The sequence below is a fragment of the Camelus dromedarius genome, chromosome X (genome assembly GCF_036321535.1).
Source record: "Camelus dromedarius isolate mCamDro1 chromosome X, mCamDro1.pat, whole genome shotgun sequence".
NCBI lineage: Eukaryota > Metazoa > Chordata > Mammalia > Artiodactyla > Camelidae > Camelus > Camelus dromedarius.
Genome location: NC_087472.1, coordinates 55443063 through 55462393, shown reverse-complemented (window position 1 = coordinate 55462393; position 19331 = coordinate 55443063).

The window sequence follows — 19331 nt, the reverse complement described above, 5'->3', positions numbered from 1 at the left end:
TTAATCAAAATATTTTATATACAGGGAAACTGAGGTCCAGAAAGGGAAAGGATTTTCCTAAAGTCATGGATTTAGTTGTCTCTGTTTGCTTCCTATTTTAAAAGGCATATATTGTATTTTCCAGATTTGAGGTGGCAACTAAAAAGGAGGTTCACCTGGCTTTCAAAGATTAATTTACTCAGAAGATCTCAAAGTGTGGTTCCTGGACCATCAGTATCAGTATCATCAGGGAGCTTATTAGAAATTCAAATGCTGAATCAGAAATGCTGGGGTTGGGACCCAGAAACATGTATTTTAACAAGCCTTTCAGGTGATTCTGATATATGCTCAAGTTTGAGAATTTTCATTATTTATATATCATTTATTATAAATCTGTTGTGGGCCAAACCCTGTTCTAGTTACTTCAATGTGCATTATCTCATTTAATCCTCCCAGTGAGGTATGTTATTATTATGCTACTTACTTAAGGCCAAACAGATGGTCTCTAAACTATGAAGTAAGTTACTTTAGATTTTTTTCTGTAGTATTTCTCCACCTGGCCCATCCACTCTCTGACATTGCTGTCCTAACGTTACTTCCAGTTCCTAATATTTGCATGCGACTGAAAGTCAAATACTGGGGTTCTAGATTCATCTCTCACTGTGTGACTTTGTATAATTCCCTTCCCCTCTCTGGGCTTCAAGTTCTTTATATGTAAAATGAGAGTATTGTACTCATTTTTGACACTTCCATCAGCAGATCTTCACTTCTACACTTGGAAAGGCCCTAGTAGCTTTCATTTGTCCCTACTTAAATTGAAGTTACTCTTTTCCTTGACTGGGGAGTCTGTGTTCTAACTTTGATCTCCCTTATGTGATTAAAAACTTTAGAGGCTAAGAAAGTCTTTGAAGGCCTTGACCTGCAGCTAGGGATGGTATTTTTATTAGGTAAAGGCCTATCATGGAGCCCTAGACCGCACTTCAGACTATGGTGGGAAGAATTGAGATGAGTTTGATAAAAGAAATAATGTGGCTCCTAAACAGTTTTACTTCTTGGTCAGATTTTTAGTGGCAAGGGGGAAAGCGTTGGGTGATTATGACATCCTTTCACTCCCTAACCCAGTGTCAATGAGTCAGGGGCTCTTTGAAGAGCAGAATCCACCTATTTGTCTCAAGGCAAGTGAATTGAGACTTGAATTTGATTTTTAAGTTATTATGGTCTCAGAATGGCCATGACAGGATGTACCATATCTAGTAGAAAGTACATTGGTCTTGAAGTAGAGTAGTTTTGATTTAAATTCTCAACTCTGTCATTTGCAAGTTGTGTACTTCTGAGAATGATACTTAACCTCTCTGTGTCTACAGTATCCTCAAAATAGGGTTAATAACACATTCCTTGGTTATTTCCAGAAAAGGCATGAGACAGTGTATGTAAAATGTCTGGAACATGATAAGGGCTCAATAAATATTTGTTGTTGAAGTCCACCTGGGGTGCAGCCAGCAGTTACTCAAGTTAACCACTATTGATTTTAGTAATGGAAATAGCATTTAGGAGAAATAGCTAGATGCTTGCTAGTCTATCATTAGGGTCATTCCTTTGGAGCTCTCAGAATTCTCTGGCAAAATGTAGTTATCTCTGGAAGAGGAATTACTGGAGCTCTGATGAAGCAAAACCTGAGAGAGGAGGTTGGAACATATTACAGCAGAGAACATAACTTTCTGGGGATGGGACACAAAGAAGCTACACACTTAAGTGGTATAGATAGGAGGGTTGTGGTAGGCCAACAAAAAACATTACTGCCTTGGTCACAGTGGCAGTCTGCCATATAAAACTTCACTCTAGTTCCTTCAGGTTAGGGATGAGTTAGGGTTAAGATTGAATGCAGAAACATCACTAATGAGGTCGGCAGAGGAGTCCAGAAACCCTGTTGGGATTGCCCTAATATAAGCAAAATTAAAGCACCCCACCTGGGCCTCACTTTACTACTTCTGAAGGTTTTTTGTCTCCTCTTTATCCCAACTCCCATTTCCAGAACATTGCTGGGTTAGGTGTTAGAAAAGCAGTTTCAGACTATACACTAGCATGTGTATTACTAATAGCCCTCTGGATACATGTTTCCTTCTCCTCTCCCAAATTGATTCCTTGCCTGAATGCTTGGTCCTTAGACCACTTTTGGTAGGCTGGCCTTTGGAGGCAGCAGGAGGAAGTAGAGACAGAGTACTGATTTGCTTTCTTCTTCCACTGCCCTTTCTATCTAAAGCCAGAGGGCTAAACTGTGTTGGCTTCTCTGGCTCATCTTCAGATATCAACTTCCATAGCCAAAAGGTGGGATTAGCATGTCTTATACCCAAATGCCTCTCTCGATTTCATTGTCTGTCCTATTCCAGGTGCCAACACTTGGGAACTGTCCTATGGGTTAGTGGAGACTGGGATTTTAAGAAAACCCTAATATCAGGCATTATCATTTATTATATATCTTCCATGGGCCAAATTCTGTGCTAGGTGCTTCAATACATATTATCTCATTTAATCCTTCTAGTAAGGTATGGCACTATTATTTCATTTTTAATATTGGGATAAATTGCCTTTACTAAGTTCACCCAGCTAGTAAGTTGTAGACCTAGAATTGGAACCTAAGTCTGTCAGACTCCATCTTGCTAGCTTGGCCACTTAGAATCCCTTGGGTTACAAATTTACATAGACTAAGAGCAGCTTCTTCCTTCTCTTAAGTGATTATTTGCCTGGGTGAATAGAATTCACTTTATCTGCATTTTTGCTGTCTCTCTATACTTTTATTCTCCTGTGGAATGGATTGAGACTTACTGAGATGGATTTGGCCCCCAATCTCCTGCTTCCTTGGGCAAACCACAGGAGAAAGTATGGACTCAATACAGCTGCTTCTACTCTAGCCCTCATCTAAGTAATCAAAATAGTACAGCTGTCAGCTGAGCAGCCTTGGGAGAACTGTAAAGTTTGTCTTTTGGTCTTTCTGTTTTGCTGTTAATTTCTAATCACCTTACAGCAAAATAATGCCTGGGCAAACTGTTAACCATTCATCATATTGATATTCTACGGAGTGTTCTTTAATTACAACTCTGAGCTCTATCTATGCATGTTCATTCAGTTTTTTTTTCTCATTTGGCATGCATATCTCTTCATAACCTGGAAAATTTTTAGAGGAATCATTGACTAAATATATTCACAGAATAAGGTGGTATAGGTCATACACATCATGTCATATAATCCCTTCTTGCTGATGACAGGAAAATGAAGGGGAAGATAAGACATGCCCAAAGTTATACACCAAGCATCCAGACCCCCAATTTTTAGTACAATAGGATTTCTACAATTACAGCAGTGCTTAATATGTATTTACTGATTATTTCAGAATCAGTTGGTGGTGGTGAGGTAGATAGGTCTTTCCCAAAAGCATATCATTTAGGAAACAGTATAGCATCGGGCAAGAGTTAAAAGTACAGAGGTCTATAAGTGGGTCTGATGTTTAACTAGTTACATCAATGTGGTTATATCAGTTATGTTTAGTAATTGTCCATTTTCATTGGTTAGTGTCTATGACACACTGATTGTAAAATATTTTGAATGTCAATCCTGCCTACAGTTTTGTTAAGCAGATAATGTAAATGAGGGAGGTGGGCCATGTGAGTGCTTTCAAATTGAAATGCATTAAGGCAAATGATTAAGTGAAACATCACAGTGAGTTTTAGCTAATGCCAAAGTTTTGAGATTTGTATTTATTTGCATCTCAGCAGTTTCTCACTATTTAGAAAATTGAAAGAAATTGTTCTAGAGAAATGCTATCAAGTAGGTATGTAATGTGAGCATATAAGCAGTTTTTAATTGAAGTTTTTATTGAGATGATTATGCATTTTTAAGAACAAATAGAGATGCTGTATCCTTTTTACCTAGTTACCCTCAATGGTAACATTTTACAAAACTATAGTACAATAGCACAGCCAGAATATTGACATAGATCCAATTCACCATCTTTTTCAGAGATTTCAGATTTAATATGTATTTGTTTGTATGTATGAATTTAGTTCCATACAATTTTATTACATGTGTAGTTTTGTGTATCTACCACCTCAGCTATGATACTGAACAGTTTCATCACTGTAAAGATTCCTTGTGCTGCCTTTTATAGCCACACCTACTTACCTCCCAACCCCCACTCCCAGCCCCTGGAAACCACTAATTACTTCTCCATCTCTATAATTTTGTTATTTCAAGAATGTTATGTGAATGGAATCATACAATTTGTGACCTTGTGGGATAGCCATTTTAAAAGTTAGCATAATTTCCTCTAAATTCATCCAAGTTGTTGTGTTTCAATAGTTCATTCCCTTTTATTGCTGAGTGGTACTCCATAGAACGAGTGTACCAGAATGTGTTTTAACCATCCACCCATTGTAAGGCCTGTGGTTTGTTTCCATCTTTTGGTTATTATAAATAAAACTGTTATGAATATAACTTTCCATTTCTCTGGAATAATTACCCAAGAATATAATTATTAGATTGTATGATGAGTACTTGTTTAATTTTGTAATTAACTGAAAAACTGTTTTCCAGGATGGCTGTATCATTTTACATTTCTACCATCAATGCGTGAATGATCCAGGTTTTGTATCCTCACCAGCATTTGATGATCTTGTTTTTGCCATTATAGATAGATGTGGTTTTAATTTAATTTTTCTCTTGACTATAATATTGAACAAATTTCCATGTACTTATTTGCCATCTTTATATACTGTTTAGTGAAATGTTTGTCTTTTGTCGGTTTTCTAATTGTATTCTTTTTTTCACTGTTGAGTTCTGAGAATTCTTTATATATTCTATACACTAGCTCTTTGTCATATATGTCTTTTGCAAATTTTTTCTCCAAGTCTATAATTAACCTTTCCATCCTCTTACAATGGGCTTTCACAGGACAAAAGTTTTAAATTTTGATAAGATCCCATTTAACAATCTTTCCTTTCAGTATTGTTCTTTTGCTGTCAACTACAAGAATTATTTGCCTGGCCCTAGACCATGGAGATTTTCTTTTATGATATTTTTCTAAAAGTTTCATAGTTTTACTTGTTACATTTAAATCTATGATCCATTTTGAATTATATTTTCTAAAAGGTGTGGTTTTCTACCCTCATGTATGTCCAACTTCTCCAGAACTAATTCAATTTGTTTTCCATTTTTGTGAAAAATCACTTGAGCATATTTGTGCGGGTCTCTTTCTGAGTTCTCTATTCTGTTCCATTGGTCTTAATATCTATCCCTACATCAATATGATACTATCTTTATTACTGTAGTTATATGATAAGACAATATCAGATAGAGTGATTTAGACTCTGTTGTTCTTGTTTTTTTTTTTTGTCAATACTGTTTAACTATTCTAGGTCCTGTGAATTTTCATATAAATTTTAGAATAGGTTTGCCTATTTCTACAAAAATCCTTGCTTGAATTTTTACAGGAATTACATTAAACCTGTAGATCAATTTTGAGAGAATTGACATCTTTACTATGTTGAGTTTTCCAATCCATGAACACAGGATGAATCTCTTTTTTGGGGGTCTTCTTTGATGTATTTAATCAGCATTTTGCAATTTTCAGCATACAGATTCCTGTACATGTTTTGTTAAGGGTATACCTAAGCATTTAATTTTCTTTGAAATTATTATAAATGATATTGTGTTTTAAATTTCAATTTCTACCTGTTCATTGTTAGTATATAAGAATATTACTAATTTTTGTATGTTGATCTTATATCCTGTGACCTTGCTGAATTCACTTACTAGTGCTAGAAGTGTTCCATAGAATCTTTGGGGCTTTCTATGTTGACAATTATGTCTGCAAATAGAGAGAGTTTTATTTCTTTTCTTCTAATTTGCATGCCTTTTATTTATTTATCTTGCTTTACTGCAGTTGCTAGGACTTCCAGTATTATGCCAAATAAATGTGATGAGAGTGGATATCCTTGCCTTCTCCCTGAGGAAATGCATTCAGCCTTTTACCATTAAGTATGATGTTACCTGTAGGGTTCTGTTTGTTTGTTTGTTTGCTTTGTTTTTGGGCAGTGGGTGGGATAAAGATGTTCTTTATTAAGTTGATGAGGTTCCTCTCTATTCCTAATTTTCCAAAAGCTGTTATCATGTGACACAAAAAGGTGTCACATATGTGAATTAAAATTTTCTAAAAGTCCTGTGAAATTTTTCTAAAGGTAATATTAATTTTAATGTACTTTGTTTAACCCAGTATGTTCAAAGTATCATTGTTTCAGTATATAATAGATATAAAATTATTAGTGAGATACTTTACAACCTTTTTGTACTCAATCTTAGAAATCTGGTGTGTATTTTAAACCAACAGGACATCTGAATTCAGACTAGCCAATTGTGGTTAGTATCTACTATATTGGACAGTGTAGGTCTAAAGTGGTTAAATCTCAGGGAGGAAGCACTTGAACATATTTTAGCCAAGGACCTTGAGTTAATCTATTTTTGTTTTTTTTAGTTTAATTTTTATGAAGATCCCATGGTGAGCAGGATGGCACAGTCCACTGAACATTGTGAGTTGTCAGTTCATCCCCGTAGTACAGTGTATCAATTTTATGCTCTTTTTAAAAAATGTGGTTACACATGTAGATTGGTTTAGTTTGATATTTAGGAAATCAGTGGACAAGGAATTATTCTTGGTAACCATCTTTTATCCAATTTATTCACTAGCATAGTAGAGTCCCTGGATTAACTATATGACCATGATCTAAAATCGTAGAATATCAATGGAGTATGTGGGATGACAAAATCTAAAATTACAGATCTCTTACCAAACAGCTATGCAATCTCAGAAAAATCTTTTGACCTCGTCAGACCTCAGTTTACCCATACAAAAATAAGGACTGTAAAGTCCCTTCTAATTCTAGGTCTATAACAAAACTCTTTGATTCATGCATTCTATCAGTAAATATATGTGAGAGCTCTACTATGCGCCAGGCACTATGGTAGCACCTGTGTATAGACAAATTTTATTCTCTTCTCTTTGCTGTATTGGAGATTATACTCTATTGAGACAGGTAAAATTAAACAAATAATTACAAAAAAAGTACAATGATAAAAATGCTATAGGGGAAAATCCAAGTTCATTTAACCTACTTGGCAATGGGAGGAGATCAGGAAAGGACTTCCTGACGTTTAAGCAGAGTATGTCAGTCACTAATTTTTTGTCCCATTTTCAGACTCACTTATGCTAAAAGCTAAAATGTCAACATAAATTTAGGCATTTTAGTGGTTATATTCTAAATGCACATGAGGTAAACATGGTACTCAAAGACAGAGAAATTTTCTCTTTGTAGACAAAAACTATATAATGTCAATAATAATAATGAAATTATTCTGAGGAAAACAAGAAGAATGTCTATTGTAGGGCTTGGAAATATGGCATATAACATAATTGTCAAAGGGACTGGGGATTTAAATCTGGAGATGGCTTGGAGTTTCAGTGGAATAGTGGATGAGGTAAGCTTATTCAGATAGCTGAAATGTTGTCACAGGGCAATGGCAACAGTTTTGTTCTGTGTGGTCCGAAGGAGGAAGCTACAGAAAGAAAGATATCAGCTAAATCTCAGAAAGAACTTTTCAATAGTGAAAGGGGTCCACAGTTAGGAGTTTGATGGAATTGAGGGAGATTAAAATTCCAACAAGTGAGCTGGATTTGATGACTTTCATATTTCCTTTAAACTTTGAAATTCCAGTAAATTCAACATCATTTAGGGAGATGAAAAAAAACCAAAGAAATCTATTAGGTTGTTTTTCTAATTTTGAAAATGGAACTTTGACAAAATGTAGACATTAGGTAGGAAAAAATGGGAGGTAGAATTTAAAAAGTCAATAACTCAGAGAAAGCCTGGAAACTATTGAAAAACTCAGGATTTGTGTGGCTAGAGATCAAAAATACCAGCGACTTGGAAAAAACCAAACAACCACAGCATAACTACCTAGCCAAATCAAAGAGGCTATTGCAGAGAGAGAGAGAAGGCGTCTTTTAAAGACTAGAAAGACAGTCCAAATCTGGAGAACAGGGAAGCATACAACTTGAAAAGCTTGAGGGGGTAGGAATTTCTAGGAATCCAGGATAGGGTAGGAGTGGGAGCGGGGAGATTTCCAGAAGAGGTGCAGGATTTAGAGGTTTGGGGATCTGTTCCTGGGTGGGAGATGCTTGTCTCTGTTTTTATTGTTTCTAATTCTAATTTTTATTGTTTCACAATTCCCCAATCCTGGCATTTCCCCCTCCAGTTATCTCTCTTTTTCAAAGTGTATTGTTATTTTACACTTACTTTAAGAAAACTTTGTTTCATTTCTGAATTTAAACAGACGAGGAATTTTTGCTTTGCTCACTCTGCTCACTATTTTTCAAAAAACTTGAATTAGTAAAGATAGTTTTGATTTGTGTGTTGACTCATGATTGAATTTCCCCCTCTTTGAGTCAACAGCACTTGAGAGAAAAAAACATTTTCTACTTATGTTTGTAGTTCTACAGCGAGGCTGTGATTATGGTTGGTGGGGGTAAGAGTGGGAAAGACAGATAATCAAAGACCTCTATTTCTCTGGCTTATTCACAGTGGTGGTATCCGTTTCCTTCATAGTTCCTCAGTCTAGGAAATCAGAATATCTGTTTTGGCATAACAGTAGGGGTGAAAAGGTATCTGAAGGAAGATGCCAAGAAACCCTTTTCTTAGCTGAAATGAAAGAAATGGGCTGTCAAGGGAGTACTTTAAGGACCTGCAATAGTCACATTGAGGTTTTATTCAAAATCCAAGAAGAACCATTCTTGAGTCCTTCCACGTCACACAACTTTCTCCTTAGTGGCACCCTGGATCTGAGTTCCTTCTTTATTTAAGACTTCTTATGGACCATACACTTTTATAATTAAGAATTGATGAAAACATTTTAAAAAAAAGTTATTATCAACAAATGTTCTCTATTAGTGGGATGTCTTACATACTCTTCCCATAAAATGGCAAGATGGCTGATGTTGACAAATTATGATTAGACATAACTGTATAACATTCTCTAATTTATTGATCAAGTCTCTTACTGGTGTGCCTGCTATTTCAATGATAAATAGCTTACCCAGATGTTGACAACCTATAGTATATTAGACAATAAGTCCTGTCATTTCAGATTTCCCTACTGGATTTGCTTTTTAGCAATTCATAGTTAGAGAAAAATAATGACCCCATAGTGTTGGGCTTGTTGCTGCCAGGATTGGACATTGTAGACACTCAAGGTCAAATGGAGGCCATCCCACACCATCCTGCTGGTGGTAGGAATGAATGGAAATTATTTTGTGTTTTCTAGCTGTTTCAGAAGGTATAAATTCATGGGTTTTGGGGAAAAGTTTAGAGTATCAGCCCTGGTGAAGTATGGGAACATACTTCTCAGTAAGTATAAAATGGCCTAATGCAATCAATTTGGCATCATTTTACTTGAATTAAGATGAATTAAACCAATTTCTCTATTGCCACCTGTCAAATAAGAATGGTTTTCCTGCCTTCTGATTATAAAAAGAATCTCATATTTGGTGGTGATTTATAGATTTCAAAGCATTCTCTCTTTTTTGGGGGTTTTATTTGATATTCTCAACAGCCTCATGAGGGAGGTCTAGCTCCTCATTTTGCAAATGAGGAAACTGGTTTGGAGAGATTAAGGGACTTGAGATTTCACAGCTGTGAAAAGTCAAAGCTAGACTTATTAAAACCCAAATTTATTGACCCCAAACCTAGTGTTCTTTTGAGGTATTGTACTTCCTCTGAATAAAAGGCAAAGATATTCTGAAACTGTCAAGTCACACAATTAGTAAATGGCAAAACTGGCATACTCACAATTTCAAGCTTAGAACTTGAGATAAGGACTAGAGCATTGGCAGTTTATCTGGGAGATGAGAAGCAGGAGTAAGTGAGAAGTGAGCACAAGACAGGGAAGAAAGAAATACCAGTATTAGGAGGGCATTATTGAAGTCATTTATGGAGTCAATAGGGACTTGATTATGCCAGGTCTCAGAAGCATAGAGATTGTCTCTCAAAATTGACACCTGAAGGAAGGGAGGCTACACATTCAACACACTAGCATTCCTATTAGTTGATGATTGCCCCCAGTAGTATTAACTACCCTAAACTTCCTTGAGCTCTAGCTTAGTGGGCTCTGAGGCTTTAACAAAAGTCCTGAAACAGAAAATGAGAAGACACACTGCACACTTGAATTGGGACACTGTCTTAATGAACTGAGACTGAGCTCACACAAAACCGTCCCCTGCAGCTCTAGCTGAAATCTCAAGTGGGCCCATGTAATGAGAATGTAAAGTAGGGGCTAAGTTCTACCACTATTTCCATGGACACTCCTTCCTCATTCTTGGGTACCAGCTTATACTTCACTTCTCAGGAGACTTCTATGATCATCCAATCTAATTAGATGTTCCTGACCTCTTCTGCTTATGAACTCTTACCATTGTTTTCACTTATCATCATTTGTAATTATTTACTTGTCTTGTTATTTAATGTCCATCTCTTCTACTAGAAAGAGCCTCAAACAACTTAGCATACAGAAGGCATTTGGTGAAAATTTGTTAAATGAATGAATGGATAAATGGATACCCATGAGATCTGAGAGTGTGGTATCCTGTTGTTTATTTAGCTTTGCAAACCTCTCTAATATGCCAACTCTTACTCCCATCACCCCAAAAAGCAGGCAAGCAAACAGGCCAGTGAACAAACAAACAGAATGGCTGGAATATTTATTCATCTGCCCTATCTACCAACCAAACTTGAGCTAGGATCAGAGAAGTTAAGTGAGTTGCTTGCTTGAGGTTACTGTGGGAAACTGGGAATACATTGGAACGTCCCAAAACAAGGGTTGGTATTGAGTTATTGAAATGTAATGATAATAATGACCATTTACTGAGCACTTAGTATGTGCCAGTTACTGTGCTTAGTTCTTTATATCCATCACCTCATTTGTTATAACAAGCCTAAGGGGTTATTTCCATTTTTAAGATAATGAATCTGATACTTAGGAAAATTGAGTAGTTTGCTCAAAATGCACAGATAGGAAGAGGGTAACTAGGATGAATGCTGTTAAATGAATTATTATTATTATTTTATTATTATTATTTTAGCTTTTTCTTCCAGCATTATTGAGATATATTTCATATCATAAAAGTCACTCATTTCAAGCATACAGTTCAGTAGTTTTTAGTATAGTCAGAGAATTGTGCAACCATAACCACTATCTTATTTTAGATTATTTTCAACACCCCAGAAAAAATTCCATACCTATCAGCTGTTATTTATTTCCACTACCTCCCTGCTTAATCTTCCCTTCCCAACCACTAGTATACTTCATGTCTCTATGGATTTGCCCATTTTAGACATTTATCATAAATGGAAAAGTAGTTTGTGGTCTTTTGGTGACTGACTTCTTTCACATACCATAATATTTTCAAAGTTTATTTGTGTTGTAGCACGTATCAGTGCTTAATTCCTTTCTATAACTGAGTAATTTTCCATAGTATGGATTTTGTTTATTCATCAATCAGTTGATGGACATTTGGGTTGTTTCCACTTTTCAGCTACTATGAATAATTCTGCTATAAGCATTTGTGTACAACTTATTGTGTGAAAACATATTTTCATCTAGGAATATATCTGGGAGTGAAATTGTTGGGTCACGTGGTAACTTTAGGTTTAACTTTTTGAGGACCTATCACTTTCCAAAGTGGCTGCACTATTTTATGAACCCATTCTGTGTGTTGTCTTTTCACTTTCTTGATGGTGTTCTTTGAAACACAAAAATGTTTAATGTTGATGCAGTCCAGTTTCTTTTTTTTTGTTCCTTATATTTTTGGTGTTATATCAAAGAAATCATTGCCTAACACATGAACACAAATATTTACTCTTACATTTTCTACAATTTTATAGGTGAGCTTATACATTTAGATCTTTGATCCATTTTAAGTTAATTTGCAGATGGTGTGAGGTGTGAGATAGGGGTCCAATTTCATTCTTGTTCATGTGGCTAGCTAGTTGCCCCAGTACCATCTGTTGAAAAGACTGTTCTTTTCCCCATTTAATTGTCTTGATCCTTTTTTTGAAAATCAATTTTCATATGAAGATATGTGGATTTATTTCTGGATTCTCAATTAAATTCCATTGATCTACACAGGCATCCTTATGCCAGTATCATACTGTCTTGATTACTGTATCTTTGTTGTTTTTCCTTATACCATGATTTATTTATGGTGGAAGATTAATAGAATTATTAAACATGATGAGTGACTTGTCATCAGCAAGATTACAGCAAGAATAAATATCACTGGCAATAAAGATAAAATAAATTTTACATTTCCAATCAGTCCGAGAATTTTCCTAAACAGCAAATTTTTTTTAGGCATGTAATCTTTTATTTTTAATTGAAGTATAGTCAGTTTATAATGTTGTGTCAATTTCTGGTGTACAGCACAATGGTTCAGTCATACATGTACATACATATATTCCTTTTCATATTCTTATTCATTATAGGTTACTGCAATATATTGCATATAGTTCCATGTGCTAGACAGTATAACCTTGTTGTTTATCTGTCTTATATATAGTAGTTATTGCCTGCAAATCTTGAACTTCCAATTTATCCTTCCCATCCCCGCCCCATCTCTGGTAACCACAAATTTGTTTTCTATGTCTGTGAGTCTGCTAAACAGCAAATTAAGTGATTTTATTTTTGTCTACTATGACCTTAAAATGGTTTCATTGTGCAAACTACATTTGATGTATACTGCCTATCTTCCAATTAGGGTTAAAAGCCTTTGAGGATAGAAGCCATGTATCATGTTCTTGCAGCCTCTACATTCAGGATATTACTCTATATATAGTAGGTACTTGCTAAATATCTGTTGATGAAAATATAATTTATTAGTGATTTATTCAATTTAAAAATAAACTAATATATATTATGAGAGGAATTATATAAAAGAAAGGCAGTGGCTTCATTTTGAATAGTTGTTCAAAAGAATGATTATTTCATTAAAAGAAAGGTGATATTCACGTAAGTGGTTTCTCATATAGGGTTAGGTTCCAAAGTTAGTATGTACTAAAAATTAATCTGGAAAATCCTTCAAATTGACCACAAAATGTAACATACCTGTTTGAGTATATAATCTACACAGTAATTCTTACACATACAAACATTTCCAGCTGGAGACATAAAAAGAAAGTCTCTGTGAAGATGTTGGAGCAGTTACATTCATCTGTCTTAAAGATAGCTATCAAATTCCCAGGTGAATGGAGCTTGGGGAGAGACACTCAAGGGCTTTCTACTTATCCAGAGGATTTACTCCATTCTGTCATAATATTAAAACTCTATAACTTTAGTACATATTACTATGAGGATTAAACATGATAAGGCATCACTCTTTCTGTATCATATAGGGAAGATTCAGATACTTAAGTAAGGGACCTGAGTGCCTTTTGTTTTAGAAATATAGAAATTCTCTAATTAAATTAAATTATTTCAGAGTTGCTGTAGTTCTATGGTTTAGTCATTCTAGAGTGGGATTGGTGCAGGGAGGTTTTGACCTCGTAAAGAACTGTTTGATGAAGGCCTGTTCAGTTGGGTACTGCTGTCAGATCACAATACACCACAGTGTGATAGTTAAACCAATATATCATTTACATTTGGAATTTAATCTCACTTTATTCTGTGTCTCAGGAAGACTCTGTTCAACAGTTTTAAGATGATCACAAATGCTCTAATCCAATATGATTTGCACAATCTCCCTTGTAGTAAGTTTTGAAATCAGGAGTTGTGAGTCCTCCAACTTTGTTCTCCTTCTTCAAGATTATTTTGGCTACTCTGAGACTCTTGTTTTCCATATAAATTTCAGGATTAGCTTGTAAATTTCTTCAAAAAAAGCCATCTTGGCCCAGCCTGCCATCTATTTTTGTGAATAAAGTTTTACTGGAATGCAGTCATGCCCACTCACTTACATATTGTTTACAGCTGCTTTCACACTACACAGAAGAGCTGAATACTTGTGACAAAGACTGTATAGCCCACAAAAACTAATGGATTTATTATCTATCCCTTCACAGAAAAAGTTTGCCAGCCTCTGGTATTAATAATGCTCTTTTCCCATTTTTAATAAAATAAGAGGCAGCATTCTTGGAAAGTGAATTTGCTACTGACTCAGAAATAAATCTGGTAATTCGATGCTTTTCTACTGACTAAATAGTGTAGGCAAACACTACATGAGAACTGTGGTCGATGGAAATTGCCAAGCTACAAGAAGTGGTGTTCTGTGTAATTCAGCTACAGTGAACAGTGTAAACATACAAAGGCCATGAAATGCTAAAATTAAGGTTCTCCTGATAGAGAACATATAGATCACGAACTTTTGTGGCTAGGCATCAGCAGTATTATTTTTACTACTAAACATTCAGAAACTAAACAAGGAACAAGTAATTACTAAGGGCTGTGTGTACGATGTGTCCCTTTTAAAGTTATTCCGTTGTGTTTTTCTTTTAAAAGAATAAGTCATTGATTTTTCATTTATAAAACTGAGTGTTATTTAGTATGTCTATAATGAAGAAAATGTAACAAGTAACTTAAGTGATTGCGATGCCTTTATGTAATCATTAAAATGCTTAAATAAGAACAATAAAGACATGTATGTTTTGAAATACAGCTGTCAAACTAGTTATCTGAAGTTGAAAGGTCAGAAAATAATGATTAGAAGTATGAGATGTTCTACATTAAATTCCAATCAATGCAGCTTCTCCTTCTAGAAGAATTCCAATCAACAAATGTAGAGGAAAGAGGGAAATAAGAAATTCATTATTAGGCAAACTTCACAGTACAATTTGTTGCAGACGAGATTCTCAGAGGGATGCAAATATTAGTGGATGAAAGTTTGAGGGAGAAACAGAGTATTTGCATAGTTTCAAAGTATCTATAAGATATTTATTAACTTCAAAGCAAAAGATGATTACTCTACAGGAAGAAATCTAGTAGAAACCACTTTACTCAAGTGATCGAGTTCAACAACAACATTAAGAAGACATATGGCATCATGTACCCTGGATATGATGCTCTGTAAACGGCACAACATGAATTCCCTGGTATTTTTGTCAAAAATGCAGAACCTCAACCTATTCATAAAAAAAATCAAGCTCAAAACGAGGGACATTCTACAAAAAAACTGACTAATATTCCTCAAAAGTGTTAGCAATCATAAAAGGCAAGGACAGATTGAGGAACTGTCACAAGACTGAAAGGAGTTAAGGAGATATGATAACTAAATGGAATGTGAGGTCCTGGATAGGACCCTGGAACAGAAAAAAAGGCATTAGTGAAAAAGTTGGTGAAATTTGAATAAGGTCCATAGTTTAGTTAATAGCATTGTTCCAATGCTAACTTCCTTGGTTGATAATTGTTCTATGGTCATAGAAAATGTTAATACTAGCGGAAGATGGGTGAAGAATCTTTAAGAACTCTCTGTACAATTTTTGTAAATTTTCTGGAAGTCTAAAATTGTTCAAAATTAAAAATCAAATCAGGTCTAAGTTCTTGTGAAAAAAAAGAGCCATCTAGGATTTTTTAAAACATAGAGACTATGTTGAAACTATGGATCAATTTGGGGAGTATTTCCATCTTAAAAACATTAAGTTTTCATAAACATTTTTTATTGAGTTATAGTCATTTTACAATGTTGTGTCAAATTCCAGTGTAGAGCACAATTTCTCACGTATACATGAACATACATACATTCATTGTAACTTTTTTTTTGCTGTGAGCTAACATAAGAACGTGTATGTATTTCCCTGTGCTATACAGTATACTCTTGTTTATTTATTCTACATATGCCTGTCAGTATCTACAAATTTTGAACTCCCAGTCTGTCCCTTCTCACCCCCTCCCCCATGGCAACCACAAATTTGTATTCTATGTCTAAGAGTCTGTTTCTGTTTTGTATTTATGTTCACTTGTCTCTTTCTTCCTTCCTTTCTTCCTTCCTTCCTTCCTTCCTTCCTTCCTTCCTTCCTTCCTTCCTTTCTTTCTTTCTTTCTTTCTTTCTTTCTTTCTTTCTTTCTTTCTTTCTTTCTTTCTTTCTTTCTTTCTTCCTTCCTTCCTTCCTTCCTTCCTTTCTTTCTTTCTTTCTTTCTTTTCTTTCTTTCTTTCTTTCTTTCTTTCTTTCTTTCTTCCTTCCTTCCTTCCTTCCTTCCTTCCTTCCTTCCTTCCTTTCTTTCTTTCTTTCTTCCTTCCTTTCTTCCTTTCTTTCTTCCTTCCTTCCTTCCTTCCTTCCTTCCTTCCTTCCTTCCTTCCTTCCTTTCTTTCTTTCTTTCTTTCTTTCTTTCTTTCTTTCTTTCTTTCTTTCTTTCTTCCTTCCTTCCTTCCTTCCTTCCTTCCTTCCTTCCTTCCTTCCTTCCTTCCTTCCTTCTCTTTCTTTCTTTCTTTCTTTCTTTCTTTCTTTCTTTCTTTCTTTCTTTCTTTCTTTCTTTCTTTCTTTCTTTCTTTCTTTCTTTCTTTCTTCTTTCTTTCAAGATTCCACATATGAGTGTTCTCATATGGTATTTTTCTTTCTCTTTCTGACTTACTTCACTTAAAATGACATTCTCCAGGGACATCCATGTTGCTGCAGATGACTTTATGTTGTCATTTTTATGGTTGAATACTATTCCATTGTATAATACCAAATCATCAGCAAATGGTGTTGAAAAAACTGAACAGCAGCATGTAAATAAATGAAGCTAGAACACTCCTTTACACAATACACAAAAATCAACTCAAAACGTATCAAAGACTTAAACATAAGACAAGATACAATAAACCTCCAAGAAGAAAGCATAGGCAAAACATTATATCACATACATCTCAAAAATGTTCTCCTAGGGCAGTCTACCCAAACAATAGAAATAAAAGCAAGAATAAACAAATGGGACCTTATTAAACTAACAAGCTTCTGCACAGCAAAGGAAACCATAAGCAAAAAAAAAAGACAACCTACAGAATAGGAGAAAATTTTTGCAAAAGATGAAACTAACAAAGGTTTGATCTCCAGAATATATAAGCAGCTCATATGACTTAAAAAGAAAAAACAAACAACCCAATCCAAAAATGGGCAGAAGACCTAAACAAGCAATTCTCCAAGGAAGACATACAAATGATCAATAGGCACATGAAAAAATGCTCAATATCACTAATTATCAGAGAAATGCAAATCAAAACTACAATGAGGTATCACCTCACACCAGTCAGAATGGCCATCATTCCAAAGTCCACAAATGACAAATGCTGGAAAGGCTGTGAGAAAAGGGAACCCTCCCACACTACTGGTAGGAATACAGTTTTGTGCAGCCACTCTGGAAAACAGTATGGAGATTCCTCATAACTCACAGAGAAAAAAATGTGACAATGAGTGTGTATATGTCCATGAATGACTGAAAAATTGTGCTGAACACTGGAATTTGACACAATATTGTAAAATGATTATAAATCAATAAAAAATGTTTTAAAAAAAGACTAGGAATAGACTTAACTTATGACCCAATAATCCTGCTCCTGGGCGTATATCCAGAAGGAACCATACTTCAGGAAGACACATGCACCCCAATGTTCATAGCAGCACTATTTACAATAGCCAAGACATGGAAACAGCCTAAATGTCCATCAACGGATGGCTGGATAAGAAGTGGTGGTATATTTATACAATGGAATACTATTCAGCCATAAAAATATTAAGCTGTCTTATCTATGTACAAGGGATGTCTTTCCCTTTATTTGTCTTCCTTAATTTCTTTCACCAATGTTTTATAGTTTACAGTGTACAAGTCTTGCATTTGTTTTGTTAAATTTCTTCCTAAGTATTTTTTTTCTTGCTATCCCAAATGGAATTGTTCTCTTAATTTGATTTTAGAAATTTTCATTGCAAATGTGTAAAAATATAGCTTTGTTTTGGATATTGATCTTGTAGTCTCCAACCTTGCTTAATTCATTTATTAGTTCTATTATTTTTATTGGATTTCTGATGAATATCTATTACAAGATCATGTCATCTTTAAAGAGAGCTAGTTTTACTGCTTCCTTTCCAGTAATGGTGCTTTTATGTATTTTTCTTGTCTAATTTTCCTTTCTAGAATATCAGGTACAATGTTTAATAGAAGTGATGAGAGGAGCCAGCCTTTTCTTCTGCCTGATCTTAGACAGAATACATTTCATTTTCCATCATTAAGTATGATGTTAGTTGTGGACTTTTTTAAAATAACTTCTAAATATTTATTCTTTTTTAACATTTTTATTGATTTATAATCATTTTACAATGTTGTGTCAAATTCCACTGTAGAGCACAATTTTTCAGTTATACATGAACATATATATTCATTGTCACATTTTTTTCCTGTGAGCTACCATAAGATGTTGTATATATTTCCCTGGGCTATACAGTAAAATCTTGTTTATCTATTCTACAATTTTGAAAACCCAGTCTAACCCTTCCCACCATCCGCCCCCTTGGCAACCACAAGTTTGTATTCTATGTCTATGAGTCTATTTATGTTTGTACTTATGATTTGTTTGTGTTTTTCTTTTTCTTTTTTTAGATTCCACATAGAAGCGATCTCATATGGTATTTTTCTTTCCCTTCCTGGCTTACTTCACTTAGAATGACATTCTCCAGGAGCATCCATGTTGCTGCAAATGGCATTATGTTCTCGGTTTTTATGGCTGAGTAGTATTCCATTGTATAAATATACCACTTCTTCTTTATCCAGCCACCTGTTGATGGACATTTAGGCTGTTTCCATGTTTTGGCTATTGTAAATAGTGCTGCTATGAACATTGGGGTGCAGGTGTCATCCTGAAGTAGATTTCCTTCTGGATACAAGCGAAGGAGTGGGATTCTTGGGTCATGTGGTAAGTCAATTCCTAGTCTTTTGAGGAATCTCCACACTGTTTTCCATAGTGGCTGCACCAAACTGCATTCCCACCAGCAGTGTAGGAGGGTTCCCCTTTCTCCACAGCCTCTCCAGCATTTGTCATTTGTGGATTTTTGAATGACGGCCATTCTGACTGGTGTGAGGTGATACCTCATTGTAGTTTTGAGTTGCATTTCTCTGATAATTAGTGATATTGAGCATTTTTTCATGTGCCTTTTGATCATTTGTATGTCTTCTTTGGAGAATTGCTTGTTTAGGTCTTCTGCCCATTTTTGGATTGGGTTGTTTATTTTTTTCTTATTGAGTCGTATGAGCTGCTTATATATTCTGGAGATCAAGCCTTTGTCGGTTTCACTTGCAAAA